At 45.0% G+C, this 12,330-nt stretch overlaps 13 non-coding genes across 13 annotated transcripts; all 13 read right to left on the reverse strand.

Annotated features, from left to right (window-relative positions):
• Positions 1-446: 446 nt before the first annotated feature.
• On the reverse strand, positions 447-631 carry LOC138412570 (U2 spliceosomal RNA). The gene has a single exon (XR_011244920.1). It is a non-coding gene; the product is annotated as a U2 spliceosomal RNA (small nuclear RNA).
• A 5,190-nt stretch (positions 632-5,821) lies between these two features.
• LOC138412782 (U5 spliceosomal RNA) lies at positions 5,822-5,934 on the reverse strand. Its single transcript, XR_011245117.1, has one exon. It is a non-coding gene; the product is annotated as a U5 spliceosomal RNA (small nuclear RNA).
• Positions 5,935-6,545: 611 nt separating this feature from the next.
• Positions 6,546-6,737, reverse strand: LOC138413323 (U2 spliceosomal RNA). The gene has a single exon (XR_011245662.1). It is a non-coding gene; the product is annotated as a U2 spliceosomal RNA (small nuclear RNA).
• A 181-nt stretch (positions 6,738-6,918) lies between these two features.
• LOC138412783 (U5 spliceosomal RNA) lies at positions 6,919-7,031 on the reverse strand. Its single transcript, XR_011245118.1, has one exon. It is a non-coding gene; the product is annotated as a U5 spliceosomal RNA (small nuclear RNA).
• Positions 7,032-7,642: 611 nt separating this feature from the next.
• Positions 7,643-7,834, reverse strand: LOC138412556 (U2 spliceosomal RNA). The gene has a single exon (XR_011244906.1). It is a non-coding gene; the product is annotated as a U2 spliceosomal RNA (small nuclear RNA).
• A 181-nt stretch (positions 7,835-8,015) lies between these two features.
• LOC138412784 (U5 spliceosomal RNA) lies at positions 8,016-8,128 on the reverse strand. The gene has a single exon (XR_011245119.1). It is a non-coding gene; the product is annotated as a U5 spliceosomal RNA (small nuclear RNA).
• A 611-nt stretch (positions 8,129-8,739) lies between these two features.
• On the reverse strand, positions 8,740-8,931 carry LOC138412539 (U2 spliceosomal RNA). The gene has a single exon (XR_011244889.1). It is a non-coding gene; the product is annotated as a U2 spliceosomal RNA (small nuclear RNA).
• A 181-nt stretch (positions 8,932-9,112) lies between these two features.
• Positions 9,113-9,225, reverse strand: LOC138412785 (U5 spliceosomal RNA). The gene has a single exon (XR_011245120.1). It is a non-coding gene; the product is annotated as a U5 spliceosomal RNA (small nuclear RNA).
• Positions 9,226-9,836: 611 nt separating this feature from the next.
• Positions 9,837-10,028, reverse strand: LOC138413324 (U2 spliceosomal RNA). The gene has a single exon (XR_011245663.1). It is a non-coding gene; the product is annotated as a U2 spliceosomal RNA (small nuclear RNA).
• Positions 10,029-10,209: 181 nt separating this feature from the next.
• LOC138412787 (U5 spliceosomal RNA) lies at positions 10,210-10,322 on the reverse strand. The gene has a single exon (XR_011245122.1). It is a non-coding gene; the product is annotated as a U5 spliceosomal RNA (small nuclear RNA).
• Positions 10,323-10,933: 611 nt separating this feature from the next.
• Positions 10,934-11,125, reverse strand: LOC138412540 (U2 spliceosomal RNA). The gene has a single exon (XR_011244890.1). It is a non-coding gene; the product is annotated as a U2 spliceosomal RNA (small nuclear RNA).
• A 181-nt stretch (positions 11,126-11,306) lies between these two features.
• Positions 11,307-11,419, reverse strand: LOC138412788 (U5 spliceosomal RNA). Its single transcript, XR_011245123.1, has one exon. It is a non-coding gene; the product is annotated as a U5 spliceosomal RNA (small nuclear RNA).
• Positions 11,420-12,030: 611 nt separating this feature from the next.
• LOC138413325 (U2 spliceosomal RNA) lies at positions 12,031-12,222 on the reverse strand. The gene has a single exon (XR_011245664.1). It is a non-coding gene; the product is annotated as a U2 spliceosomal RNA (small nuclear RNA).
• Positions 12,223-12,330: the final 108 nt, after the last annotated feature.

A 12,330-nucleotide genomic window follows, 5' to 3' on the forward strand; every position in this document is an offset into this window, starting at 1 on the left:
GCTTTTGAGCCTGTCTTAGCAATACATCCCTGAACTGCATACATTTGGTCCTAAAGGCTGCCACCAAGCTTCTCACCAAGTCTCCCAGAAGGTATTGTGTGAAAACAAGTTTTCATGCTTGACAAAGGCTTCCAACTCAATTTGGAATCCAGTTCAAGCTCATTGGGATCCCACTGAGAGCCGTGGATGGTCAGGCACAGACGTGTAGTAGACATCTACTGCAGCCATATCAATCCGTAAGGAATTGGGAACCCCTGATCAGAGTTTCTGGATTGTTCTTCAATCAAGACTCAAGGCAAAAGGAGACTGTGCTTATGACGTTGTATCCCTTACACACTGGCTCTCTCTCTCTCTGCCGGACCATTACCTTCATTTCCTTCACCCGCTGTGAATTGACTTTTGAAACAGGACAATTGTTTGAGTGCTTGGTTTTCTACAAGGTAAGAACAGAGTGCACCGTTCCCAGCGGCACTGCAATGCTAGGTCGATGCGTGGAGTGAAAGGAGCAAGCTCCAAATTTCAGCCCCTCGTGCTAAAAATCGGCTTAATATGTAGTCCTCTTATAGAGGACATATCAGATATTAAACTGATAAGAACAGATTTTTTTTTTTTTTTTTTTTGGAAAAAGTATACTTTATTTCACTGATGATCAGTACAATACTTTATAGTACAAACATCAACAGCACTCCACAACTTGACAATGCCGGAATCCAACAGAAAAAAACCCCAAAAACAATAAATGAATAGAGTTACATAAAAGGAACTACAATACGGTAGGGAAAAACTCTTTCTTGACTAATCAGTCTTCTATGTGAAGAGGAATGGCAGTCTACAGGTTTTCAAAAATAATTTTCCATCGATCTTTGATTGAGTTGATGCCCCATTTGTTCGCCTCCAATTTAAGTTTTCTCCGCATTGTCTCTTCAATGCTTTGTGTAGTGTTTTCTATTGACCACTTTTCTGTCCCATTTATGATACTACATCTTACCTCCCATAACTTAGCCTTCACAACTGATGCAAGTTCTAAGGCTTTGCACACATTTTTTCCCCCCTGTAACTTAAAATCCATGTGTAGAACTTTTGCCCAAGTCACATCTTTGAGAAAACCAAATCTTTGGCCTAATTTCTTCCACAATTGTTTTGCAAAGGGACATTCAAATAGTACATGTTCTACCGTTTCTACCCCATTGCATCCATCCCTTGGGCATATCTTGTTTAAGGTTAGATTGTGATTAAATAGCGTGTTCCTCACTGCTAATTTCCTATGAAGCACCAACCAATTAAAATCTCTAAATCTGTTTTCTAGGCTTTTGCATTGGGTTCCTCTCCAAACGTCACTAGGAACGGCTAAACCATCTTTAGGGTCGGACTTAGCAATCAACATTGTATACAGCTTTTTGTGATTGACTGCTAAATCTCTATTCCAACACTCCTTATATTTCTTTGCCCAGTTTACAATTTTTTTATAATAGTCAGGAATGACCTCTGCTTTGGGAAATCCGTTGTCCCATTTCACCACTAGCGGTCTCAGATGGATGGCAAGCCAGAAATTGATCAATGGTTGACATTTGTGTTCAGGTGGATGTAACATTATTTGACATATATTTGAAAAAAATAAAACTTTGAACTTCAAACCTAAATTGGGCATGTCCCTGCCACCTCTTTCGATCGGCTGATACATTGTCGCTCTTTTAATGTATTCATACCCTCCCCATATAAAATGAAACAGGGCTTTTTGCAATTTTAAACAAACTAAAGCAGGCATGGGGAAAACGTAGGCCACATGAAGTAATGTCGGCAATAAATCAGATTTGATAACCAAAACCTTACCACTAATGGTCAGCCTTCTTAATTTCCACATATTTAGTTTTGTCAGTACTTTTCGCAATTTTGTCTCCCAATTAGTTTCTCCATCATTTTTATTTCCAAAGGATATGCCCAGTAAGGTCATTGGCCCGGCACACAGAGAGAGCCCTAAAGGGTTATCAACTCTGTCCTTCCACTTTCCCAGGTATTTAATCTGGGATTTTCCTGTATTGATTTTAGAACCAGAAGCACTTGAGAACATGTCAATGACCCGCATAGCTTCCCGCAGACAGAAATCATCTTTTAAGTACAGTACAGTGTCATCCGCATACTGGGATATGGTCAAGGATTCACCACCAGGCAGATGTATGCCCTTGATATTAACATTTTTTCTGATTGCATATGCGAGAATTTCAATAAATAGCACATACAAAGGGGCTGATGCAGGACACCCCTGTCTGACCCCTCTTGTTTGCTTGAAGAACTCACCAAGGTTGCCATTAACGTTAACTCTGCTTCCAACTTCTGTGTATAGGATCCTCACCCAACTCCTGAATCTAACACCGAAGCCAAAGCTTTCTAATATCCTAAACAGAAACTCGTGGTCAACTCTGTCAAAGGCTTTTTCCTGGTCAAGACTGAGGACAATTAATGGTATATTTCTGTCCTGAGCATAAGATAATATATCTCTATGCATTTGTAAATTCCAGTTCAATTGCCTGCCAGGTACTGCACATGTCTGATCTGAGCTGATGACAAAAGGTAGAACAGAGACCAAACGGTTTGTCAAAACCTTACTAAAAATCTTATAATCTGTACACAGCATTGTGAGAGGCCTGTAATTTGATATTTTGTTGGCATCTCCTTTCTTAAACAGAAGGGATATCACCCCTTTTCTCATGGATTCCCCCATAATCCCTGATGTACATATGTAAGTGAACAACTCTAGCAGCTGTGGCCCAACATCTTCCCAAAATGTTATATAAAACTCTTTTGTGAGCCCATCTATGCCTGGCACCTTGCCATTTTTCAAAGACGAGGTTGCCCTCAGGATTTCTTCTAAAGTAAAGTCTTCATCTAACTCTGTTCTCAGATCTTCAGGAATGAATTTGTCTATATTATCTAACAATGTTGTGCCTTTCTTATAGTCAACCTTTTCTGCCCTAAAAAAGTTAGAAAAATGTTGAGAGGTGACTTCTACAAGACCATCAGGATCTTTAATCTCCTCACCTTTATCATTTAAAACAGAAACTATACTCCTCCTCTTCCCCTGTGCTTTAGACTGTCTAAAGAAGTAGGGAGAACACTTTTCGTCACCCTCCCACTTCTCTCTAAGACACCGGAATTTATAGGCCTCTGCTCTTTTGTGAAAAAATAATCTCTGTTTAGTTTGTAATTGTTTCAGCAAGTCCTCCTCGATTTGTCCACCTGCATTTCTTTGTTCCATTAATTTATTTATTGATTTTTGCACTTGGTAGTATAATTTAAATTCGTCTTTCCTTGATTCTTTTGAATAATTCTGTATGTAGTATGTGATACGCAGCTTCGTACTTTCCCACCATTCACAGACATTATCATAAAATACTTTCATATGAATGCACTCTTTTAGGAAACACTTAAAAGATACCCTAAACTGCTGGACCTCTAGAATATTGTTGTTTAATTTCCAGTACCCTTTACCACTTTGGATCGTCTTTGGGGTTAGTTTTACTGAGAGCATGTTGTGATCAGTGTAAAACACTGGTGATACTTTAGCCCCCGTCACCTGAAATTCTGCTGGACAAAATAAGTAGTCTATCCTACTCTTTGCCCCTCTACTATTGGACCATGTGATGCCAGGATCGTCTGGGTTAGCTTTTTTGTATGAGTCCACCAAATTATACTTTGTTACAATATTTGTTAAACTGGCCTCTGCCTTGCTGCCCTCAATTTGGGAGTTGAAATCTCCTCCAATTACCACATGGCGATTTGTCATGAAAACAGTGTCAAGACTAAGAAAAAGCTCCCTTCTCTCCTTTGGGGAAGCGTGGGCATATATGTTAAGTACTCTTAACCCCATACCCTTCCAGTCAATATCTGTAACCAACACCCTCCCCTGTACCACTGAAAAACTGCCAACAAATTGGACTTCAGTATTCCCACATAGTGTTCCCACCCCATATGAATGGACACCCCCAATACTCCACCTGGAGTCTCCTTTGGTCCACTCTTTTGAGAAACGATTTACGTCTTCTTCATTCTTCAAGTGGACCTCTTGCAAAAGGCATAAAGAAAATCTGATTGTACATAAATGAGAAAAGACCACTTCCCTTTTGGTCGTGTTCCTCAAACCTCTAACATTTAAGGAAGTTATATGTAACGAGGACATTCTGACTAATGAGGAGTGGGACAAGAAAACAAACAACCCACAAAGGAAGAACAGCTGTTTTTACCCTCATTATTTCTATGCCCAGTCAATCTTTAAACGTCTTCCTGAAGTGTTTCTTCCTCGGGCACCGAGTGCCCTGAATTGGGAGGATCGCCCTCTGAAGACAATGAGCATTGCTCAGACACAAAATCTTTGTCAGAATTGGTTGTGTGAGGAGTTTGGGACTTCACCGGGCCACCCCCGGCGGAGGGCACGCCACCACCAGGGTCCGTCACTCCAGTCCGCACTGAAATTTGCCCAGTCTCTCCACCCTCCAGTCCATCAACCCTGTCCGCTGGCTCCGTGTCCTGGTCGCTGTTCATCTGTCGCCCCTCCATCCCCTGTGACTCCTCCAAAACCTCAGACAGAACACCGAATCTGCTGTCCAAGTCCAGGGGGGGGGGGTGTTTCTCGATCTTCCTTCTTTTCCCCCTGCCTCCCCTGCCTGCCACTGTGGTCCACTCTGTAACAGAAAGGCTCTCCTCCGTGGTGGCAGTCCCCTTCCCCTTCTTCTCCTCTGGGGGCAGTGTTTGTTCAGGTGGAACGACTACACCTGCCTCAGTCTCATGTTTATCAATTTCATCGTTTATTGCTTTCAGGGAGGCGGCTTCAGGATCGTCGAACATCGGTCGCCTAACAATGCTCGCATATGAAGAGCGGACCTCAGGGCAGTGCTTAAATAAATGTCCTTCTGAGCCACAAAGATTGCATTTCTTGGGGCGGTCGCAAGTCGCCATTGTGTGTCCTAGACCCTTGCAATTTCTGCATCTCATCTGCGTACAAGATTCTGCCATGTGTCCAAAGTCTGTGCATTTTCTGCAGTAAAGTGGCTGGCCTGGGTAGTACAGGTATCCTCTATTGGTGCCAATGGTGAAGGAGGCAGGAGGGTGGTGGAAGCCATCATAACCATCTGGGTTATCCTTCAATCGCACACGGAATTGTCTTTTTCCAGTCCAAACGTCAAGAGAATCCCTGATTTCCCTCATGCCCGAAATCACTGTCACATGTTTAGAAAGGAAGTATCTGGTTGCTTCTTCAGTAACCCATGGATTATAAATATGGACTGTGATAACTCGCTCACCAGTTCGGCAAAGTCTTTTCACCTGGTACTCGTTAAGTGGTCCATCAGCCAAACGATCAGCCAGCCTTGTCGTTTCCTCCATCTTGGAGAGATTGTAGAAAGTAACATCAAAAAACCGGTCGGTTGCATTCCTCTGCAGGCAGAGAAGGTCATCTTTCTTGAGGGACAAAGCTCCAAAAAGAATATTGAGGCCAAAATCTCTCCTCTCCAAAAAAACTTCAGAACTCTTCCATGTGAACCTCAAAGTATTTTTCAGCACGGGTAGTACCTGCTGTGAATCTGTTGTTGACGTCATTGCAATCTGTTCTCTCCAGGCTTGATCTTAGCCAAAAGGCCGAGAAGCGATAACCCCCAAGTGGTGGATGTCCGTGCGGAGCTCTTGGCACAAATCTCACGTGTTGTGGTGCCTCGTACGTACGCACGCATAACAATGGCTGCTGCTTATCGCCTCCGCCCAACCTCTCCTTTGTGGACACATGGTTTCTGAAGTTGGACAGCTCTTTGACTTTTCACAATTTCAAAAGGCTCAGCAATACAGCAAAGCCTGCCAAAAATATATTCAACTCATGGATGTTCCTCTCCACGGAAGTCTTTAGTAAAAGGCGAAAGACTTGTGCGCTTTGAAGAGAAACCAGAGTCAGCATGGCCCTCTGTTCCTGAGCAGCAGAGGAGGCTCTCGGTGACAGTCACCACCTTCACGGTAGGCCTCCCTTTGCTTTCCTATCCCAGTATGCAACATTCCCAACCCTCTGCCAATCAAAAGTAGACACATCTTTATTTCCTCCTGCCCTGGCTAATGTGGTTGGCTTTTGAGCCTGTCTTAGCAATACATCCCTGAACTGCATACATTTGGTCCTAAAGGCTGCCACCAAGCTTCTCACCAAGTCTCCCAGAAGGTATTGTGTGAAAACAAGTTTTCATGCTTGACAAAGGCTTCCAACTCAATTTGGAATCCAGTTCAAGCTCATTGGGATCCCACTGAGAGCCGTGGATGGTCAGGCACAGACGTGTAGTAGACATCTACTGCAGCCATATCAATCCGTAAGGAATTGGGAACCCCTGATCAGAGTTTCTGGATTGTTCTTCAATCAAGACTCAAGGCAAAAGGAGACTGTGCTTATGACGTTGTATCCCTTACACACTGGCTCTCTCTCTCTCTGCCGGACCATTACCTTCATTTCCTTCACCCGCTGTGAATTGACTTTTGAAACAGGACAATTGTTTGAGTGCTTGGTTTTCTACAAGGTAAGAACAGAGTGCACCGTTCCCAGCGGCACTGCAATGCTAGGTCGATGCGTGGAGTGAAAGGAGCAAGCTCCAAATTTCAGCCCCTCGTGCTAAAAATCGGCTTAATATGTAGTCCTCTTATAGAGGACATATCAGATATTAAACTGATAAGAACAGATACTACACTTGATCTTAGCCAAAAGGCCGAGAAGCGATAACCCCCAAGTGGTGGATGTCCGTGCGGAGCTCTTGGCACAAATCTCACGTGTTGTGGTGCCTCGTACGTACGCACGCATAACAATGGCTGCTGCTTATCGCCTCCGCCCAACCTCTCCTTTGTGGACACATGGTTTCTGAAGTTGGACAGCTCTTTGACTTTTCACAATTTCAAAAGGCTCAGCAATACAGCAAAGCCTGCCAAAAATATATTCAACTCATGGATGTTCCTCTCCACGGAAGTCTTTAGTAAAAGGCGAAAGACTTGTGCGCTTTGAAGAGAAACCAGAGTCAGCATGGCCCTCTGTTCCTGAGCAGCAGAGGAGGCTCTCGGTGACAGTCACCACCTTCACGGTAGGCCTCTCTTTGCTTTCCTATCCCAGTATGCAACATTCCCAACCCTCTGCCAATCAAAAGTAGACACATCTTTATTTCCTCCTGCCCTGGCTAATGTGGTTGGCTTTTGAGCCTGTCTTAGCAATACATCCCTGAACTGCATACATTTGGTCCTAAAGGCTGCCACCAAGCTTCTCACCAAGTCTCCCAGAAGGTCTTGTGTGAAAACAAGTTTTCATGCTTGACAAAGGCTTCCAACTCAATTTGGAATCCAGTTCAAGCTCATTGGGATCCCACTGAGAGCCGTGGATGGTCAGGCACAGACGTGTAGTAGACATCTACTGCAGCCATATCAATCCGTAAGGAATTGGGAACCCCTGATCAGAGTTTCTGGATTGTTCTTCAATCAAGACTCAAGGCAAAAGGAGACTGTGCTTATGACGTTGTATCCCTTACACACTGGCTCTCTCTCTCTCTGCCGGACCATTACCTTCATTTCCTTCACCCGCTGTGAATTGACTTTTGAAACAGGACAATTGTTTGAGTGCTTGGTTTTCTACAAGGTAAGAACAGAGTGCACCGTTCCCAGCGGCACTGCAATGCTAGGTCGATGCGTGGAGTGAAAGGAGCAAGCTCCAAATTTCAGCCCCTCGTGCTAAAAATCGGCTTAATATGTAGTCCTCTTATAGAGGACATATCAGATATTAAACTGATAAGAACAGATACTACAGTTGATCTTAGCCAAAAGGCCGAGAAGCGATAACCCCCAAGTGGTGGATGTCCGTGCGGAGCTCTTGGCACAAATCTCACGTGTTGTGGTGCCTCGTACGTACGCACGCATAACAATGGCTGCTGCTTATCGCCTCCGCCCAACCTCTCCTTTGTGGACACATGGTTTCTGAAGTTGGACAGCTCTTTGACTTTTCACAATTTCAAAAGGCTCAGCAATACAGCAAAGCCTGCCAAAAATATATTCAACTCATGGATGTTCCTCTCCACGGAAGTCTTTAGTAAAAGGCGAAAGACTTGTGCGCTTTGAAGAGAAACCAGAGTCAGCATGGCCCTCTGTTCCTGAGCAGCAGAGGAGGCTCTCGGTGACAGTCACCACCTTCACGGTAGGCCTCTCTTTGCTTTCCTATCCCAGTATGCAACATTCCCAACCCTCTGCCAATCAAAAGTAGACACATCTTTATTTCCTCCTGCCCTGGCTAATGTGGTTGGCTTTTGAGCCTGTCTTAGCAATACATCCCTGAACTGCATACATTTGGTCCTAAAGGCTGCCACCAAGCTTCTCACCAAGTCTCCCAGAAGGTCTTGTGTGAAAACAAGTTTTCATGCTTGACAAAGGCTTCCAACTCAATTTGGAATCCAGTTCAAGCTCATTGGGATCCCACTGAGAGCCGTGGATGGTCAGGCACAGACGTGTAGTAGACATCTACTGCAGCCATATCAATCCGTAAGGAATTGGGAACCCCTGATCAGAGTTTCTGGATTGTTCTTCAATCAAGACTCAAGGCAAAAGGAGACTGTGCTTATGACGTTGTATCCCTTACACACTGGCTCTCTCTCTCTCTGCCGGACCATTACCTTCATTTCCTTCACCCGCTGTGAATTGACTTTTGAAACAGGACAATTGTTTGAGTGCTTGGTTTTCTACAAGGTAAGAACAGAGTGCACCGTTCCCAGCGGCACTGCAATGCTAGGTCGATGCGTGGAGTGAAAGGAGCAAGCTCCAAATTTCAGCCCCTCGTGCTAAAAATCGGCTTAATATGTAGTCCTCTTATAGAGGACATATCAGATATTAAACTGATAAGAACAGATACTTCACTTGATCTTAGCCAAAAGGCCGAGAAGCGATAACCCCCAAGTGGTGGATGTCCGTGCGGAGCTCTTGGCACAAATCTCACGTGTTGTGGTGCCTCGTACGTACGCACGCATAACAATGGCTGCTGCTTATCGCCTCCGCCCAACCTCTCCTTTGTGGACACATGGTTTCTGAAGTTGGACAGCTCTTTGACTTTTCACAATTTCAAAAGGCTCAGCAATACAGCAAAGCCTGCCAAAAATATATTCAACTCATGGATGTTCCTCTCCACGGAAGTCTTTAGTAAAAGGCGAAAGACTTGTGCGCTTTGAAGAGAAACCAGAGTCAGCATGGCCCTCTGTTCCTGAGCAGCAGAGGAGGCTCTCGGTGACAGTCACCACCTTCACGGTAGGCCTCTCTTTGCTTTCCTATCCCAGTATGCAACATTCCCAACCCTCTGCCAATCAAAAGTAGACACATCTTTATTTCCTCCTGCCCTGGCTAATGTGGTTGGCTTTTGAGCCTGTCTTAGCAATACATCCCTGAACTGCATACATTTGGTCCTAAAGGCTGCCACCAAGCTTCTCACCAAGTCTCCCAGAAGGTCTTGTGTGAAAACAAGTTTTCATGCTTGACAAAGGCTTCCAACTCAATTTGGAATCCAGTTCAAGCTCATTGGGATCCCACTGAGAGCCGTGGATGGTCAGGCACAGACGTGTAGTAGACATCTACTGCAGCCATATCAATCCGTAAGGAATTGGGAACCCCTGATCAGAGTTTCTGGATTGTTCTTCAATCAAGACTCAAGGCAAAAGGAGACTGTGCTTATGACGTTGTATCCCTTACACACTGGCTCTCTCTCTCTCTGCCGGACCATTACCTTCATTTCCTTCACCCGCTGTGAATTGACTTTTGAAACAGGACAATTGTTTGAGTGCTTGGTTTTCTACAAGGTAAGAACAGAGTGCACCGTTCCCAGCGGCACTGCAATGCTAGGTCGATGCGTGGAGTGAAAGGAGCAAGCTCCAAATTTCAGCCCCTCGTGCTAAAAATCGGCTTAATATGTAGTCCTCTTATAGAGGACATATCAGATATTAAACTGATAAGAACAGATACTACACTTGATCTTAGCCAAAAGGCCGAGAAGCGATAACCCCCAAGTGGTGGATGTCCGTGCGGAGCTCTTGGCACAAATCTCACGTGTTGTGGTGCCTCGTACGTACGCACGCATAACAATGGCTGCTGCTTATCGCCTCCGCCCAACCTCTCCTTTGTGGACACATGGTTTCTGAAGTTGGACAGCTCTTTGACTTTTCACAATTTCAAAAGGCTCAGCAATACAGCAAAGCCTGCCAAAAATATATTCAACTCATGGATGTTCCTCTCCACGGAAGTCTTTAGTAAAAGGCGAAAGACTTGTGCGCTTTGAAGAGAAACCAGAGTCAGCATGGCCCTCTGTTCCTGAGCAGCAGAGGAGGCTCTCGGTGACAGTCACCACCTTCACGGTAGGCCTCTCTTTGCTTTCCTATCCCAGTATGCAACATTCCCAACCCTCTGCCAATCAAAAGTAGACACATCTTTATTTCCTCCTGCCCTGGCTAATGTGGTTGGCTTTTGAGCCTGTCTTAGCAATACATCCCTGAACTGCATACATTTGGTCCTAAAGGCTGCCACCAAGCTTCTCACCAAGTCTCCCAGAAGGTCTTGTGTGAAAACAAGTTTTCATGCTTGACAAAGGCTTCCAACTCAATTTGGAATCCAGTTCAAGCTCATTGGGATCCCACTGAGAGCCGTGGATGGTCAGGCACAGACGTGTAGTAGACATCTACTGCAGCCATATCAATCCGTAAGGAATTGGGAACCCCTGATCAGAGTTTCTGGATTGTTCTTCAATCAAGACTCAAGGCAAAAGGAGACTGTGCTTATGACGTTGTATCCCTTACACACTGGCTCTCTCTCTCTCTGCCGGACCATTACCTTCATTTCCTTCACCCGCTGTGAATTGACTTTTGAAACAGGACAATTGTTTGAGTGCTTGGTTTTCTACAAGGTAAGAACAGAGTGCACCGTTCCCAGCGGCACTGCAATGCTAGGTCGATGCGTGGAGTGAAAGGAGCAAGCTCCAAATTTCAGCCCCTCGTGCTAAAAATCGGCTTAATATGTAGTCCTCTTATAGAGGACATATCAGATATTAAACTGATAAGAACAGATACTTCACTTGATCTTAGCCAAAAGGCCGAGAAGCGATAACCCCCAAGTGGTGGATGTCCGTGCGGAGCTCTTGGCACAAATCTCACGTGTTGTGGTGCCTCGTACGTACGCACGCATAACAATGGCTGCTGCTTATCGCCTCCGCCCAACCTCTCCTTTGTGGACACATGGTTTCTGAAGTTGGACAGCTCTTTGACTTTTCACAATTTCAAAAGGCTCAGCAATACAGCAAAGCCTGCCAAAAATATATTCAACTCATGGATGTTCCTCTCCACGGAAGTCTTTAGTAAAAGGCGAAAGACTTGTGCGCTTTGAAGAGAAACCAGAGTCAGCATGGCCCTCTGTTCCTGAGCAGCAGAGGAGGCTCTCGGTGACAGTCACCACCTTCACGGTAGGCCTCTCTTTGCTTTCCTATCCCAGTATGCAACATTCCCAACCCTCTGCCAATCAAAAGTAGACACATCTTTATTTCCTCCTGCCCTGGCTAATGTGGTTGGCTTTTGAGCCTGTCTTAGCAATACATCCCTGAACTGCATACATTTGGTCCTAAAGGCTGCCACCAAGCTTCTCACCAAGTCTCCCAGAAGGTCTTGTGTGAAAACAAGTTTTCATGCTTGACAAAGGCTTCCAACTCAATTTGGAATCCAGTTCAAGCTCATTGGGATCCCACTGAGAGCCGTGGATGGTCAGGCACAGACGTGTAGTAGACATCTACTGCAGCCATATCAATCCGTAAGGAATTGGGAACCCCTGATCAGAGTTTCTGGATTGTTCTTCAATCAAGACTCAAGGCAAAAGGAGACTGTGCTTATGACGTTGTATCCCTTACACACTGGCTCTCTCTCTCTCTGCCGGACCATTACCTTCATTTCCTTCACCCGCTGTGAATTGACTTTTGAAACAGGACAATTGTTTGAGTGCTTGGTTTTCTACAAGGTAAGAACAGAGTGCACCGTTCCCAGCGGCACTGCAATGCTAGGTCGATGCGTGGAGTGAAAGGAGCAAGCTCCAAATTTCAGCCCCTCGTGCTAAAAATCGGCTTAATATGTAGTCCTCTTATAGAGGACATATCAGATATTAAACTGATAAGAACAGATACTACACTTGATCTTAGCCAAAAGGCCGAGAAGCGATAACCCCCAAGTGGTGGATGTCCGTGCGGAGCTCTTGGCACAAATCTCACGTGTTGTGGTGCCTCGTACGTACGCACGCATAACAATGGCTGCTGCTTATCGCCTCCGC

Source organism: Paralichthys olivaceus, chromosome 12 (genome assembly GCF_024713975.1).
Source record: "Paralichthys olivaceus isolate ysfri-2021 chromosome 12, ASM2471397v2, whole genome shotgun sequence".
NCBI classification, from domain to species: Eukaryota; Metazoa; Chordata; class Actinopteri; order Pleuronectiformes; family Paralichthyidae; genus Paralichthys; species Paralichthys olivaceus.